Source organism: Nylanderia fulva, unplaced genomic scaffold (assembly GCF_048542155.1).
Source record: "Nylanderia fulva isolate GAGA-0341 unplaced genomic scaffold, ASM4854215v1 Scaffold139, whole genome shotgun sequence".
Lineage (NCBI taxonomy): Eukaryota > Metazoa > Arthropoda > Insecta > Hymenoptera > Formicidae > Nylanderia > Nylanderia fulva.
In genome coordinates this window covers 106,014-108,811 of record NW_028189611.1, presented here as the reverse complement: position 1 = coordinate 108,811, position 2,798 = coordinate 106,014, and the positions used below count along the sequence as shown (strand labels likewise).

The 2,798-nt window shown below is 25.3% G+C and overlaps 1 pseudogene; it reads right to left on the bottom strand.

The window, feature by feature from the left end:
- Nucleotides 1-254: 254 nt before the first annotated feature.
- LOC114942169 (uncharacterized) lies at nucleotides 255-2,363 on the bottom strand (annotated as a pseudogene).
- Between the last annotated feature and the right edge of the window lie 435 nt (nucleotides 2,364-2,798).

The window sequence follows — 2,798 nt, the reverse complement described above, 5'->3', positions numbered from 1 at the left end:
CCGCTCATAAATATTTCTTTACTCAAAAAAAGTTTTATGTTATATTATAAAAAAAATCCTAAATAATTTGTAGCGCTTTTCACAATCTTAAACAAACACAATGCGCTATATTTTATAATTTATCTAATTATTAAGTTTTGAAATTAATAAATGCATTATAAGAAATATGGTATAAGCGATGATAGTGTACATAATAAAATAAAAATAAAAATTTCAAAGAACGTTTAAATAAAAATTAAATATTTTAACTATCGTAATAAACGTTAACTTAAGTAACAATAAATATTTTTTTGTTTAAGCTTGTGTATCGGTTTCGTTCATCGTTACTTCCCCTTCGGTTGCTACATTCTTCACGTTTTTAGTGACATTGCAGATACGATCTTTGCATCTAACCAGCCAAGATTTGATAAAACTAATAACTTCTGCTTCAGTTGCATCGGCTGTATTCTTGCAATATCGAACAGCACCTAATATAACAAATTAGTACAAAATAAAAGTAAAACATTAACTGTATTAAAAAATATTAATTATATAAAAATATAAATAATAATATAAAAAATTATTATTAATTTTATCCTTTAAAATATAATCTATTACATTCAAAGCAAAGACTTTTTTTTTTAATAGAATATGTGTGAAGCAATACTAAAGAAGCAAAAAAATTACCCAAAATGACCGAACTTATTGCTAGATTTTTGAAGGATTTCTTTCCTTTAGCTCCTTCCCAGGAGTATAGTATTCCAACTTCATTTGTGAAGATTTTGTACATAATTCTTCTTGTGATCTCTTTAACATTTAAGCCCCCAACGCGACTTAATTCAATAATCTGAAATAATTAAAATTGTTACAAAAGTATTAATAAGTATTAATTATCACTATATATATGCATTCGATTTTTTAATTATTCAAGGTCATACCAAATCTTTTTTATTTTGATCATCTGCATTAAGCCACTGCTCTAATTCAGCTAATGTATTTTCATTTTTTATTGGAAACAGATGGACAACACGTGGAATGTCTTTGACGGTTATCGTAGGCTCATCTTGAATTCTTTTGTTTTTTTAATAAAAGAGCCGTACTTTCCATTACATCATTCAATTTCAAGTGTATAGCATTTAGTTCTTTTAATACTTGCTTCTGGAAATCTAAAATTTTTAAACTAATTGAATTATAAAAAGATTATTACTGACTAATCATTTGTGACTAAAAAAGACTATTATTGTTTATTACTAGAATTATATTACACAATTACTACAATGGAATTTAGAGGATCACAAAAAGAGGTAAAATCTTTTGGAAACAATCAACCGTCACATGGAGTACAGACAAAAGTAAATATTTTAATCTTTTTTTTCAGCAAAGCATAAAACTTTTTTGATAACGATTGTAGAAAAAAATACTATTTTTTATGTTTTGAATGTAAAGTGACTTTTGTGCTTCATGTTTGCAGTGCCTGTCTTAAGTATCATTTTCCGTTTTTGATACAAAATGTACTAATAAAGTGTTAATTTACCAGCATCAAAATTTCGAGGAATGTTACATTCGGTCGATTTAGTTACAACCTCGGTTGGTATATTTTGAACTAAGTTTCCATCTAGAAAAATAGTAAAATTAATTATTATATAGAAACTCAAAAATATATTTTTAGAGAAAATAAATGCTTACCACTTGATATAAGAGGGCTTGTGGGAGGATAACTATTAATATCTGATTCATACTGTGACAAATCAGAAGAGTCATTGTCAGACAAATACTTCGTCGATTTGTTTCTTTTCCCTTTTGGTTTACTATGTTGTTTCCTACATTTATCATTTTGCGACGAAAGATCAGACGTATATTTAGCCTTATTTGCTTTCCGTTGAGCAACAGATAGATCTTCTAAAAATAAGATTTGAAGACTTTTATGACTGTGCATAAATAAAGTATTATTATAATAAATCGCTGTCTCTATTTGTAAATTGTTTAATTAGTTGCAAAATAGTTTCTTAATTTTTCATTTATTAATTCTTTTATTTTATTAATTTATTTTATTTCAATAAAAAAGATAGTTTAGTTATATAAGTAAAAAATATATAAAATACTCATCTTACCATAGCTACCTAAAATGTCAACTTTATGAAGATTCCAATCAGATTCTGGCGTTTTCTTGAATTTTATAAATTCATTAATTTTCCTTGAAGTCCAATGCGATGAGGGCCAATTGCATTCTTTTGTATTTTTTAAGTACCAAGATTTTGGTATTGCTTCAACCGTATCTTCATTTGCAAACTTAACGACGTACCAACCCATTTGCAAGTAAAGTTAATATACGTTATATGTTAAAATTTTTTATATTGCTTGAGTAAAGAAAATAATTCTATAACATAAAGTTACAAAACATAATAAATATATTACATAAAAACATAAATTTACTAGACAACATAAATATTGCATATTATTTGATAAAGTTTCACTTTAATATAAACTAGAAAGTTTATTTTTATCTTAAAAATGTATATTTACTAATATAAGTTTATTAAAAATAATTATTTTCAAAACGCAGTTAAGTAAAACTACGATTTAAATCACTTAATTCAAATGAAGCTAATTCTAGCATTTCGATTTATAAATGCAGCATTGGAAATGAAACATATTGATTATTGTAAATAAGAACTACTAATTTTTTATTGATGTGTGTAATAGGCCACATTTTGAGTGAACTGTCGATTTTTCGAATATATTGTATATCAAAAAAAGATGACGAACATGGTTTAGTAAAAAAGTCTTTATGTCTTCTATATTCGTATCCTAATAATATT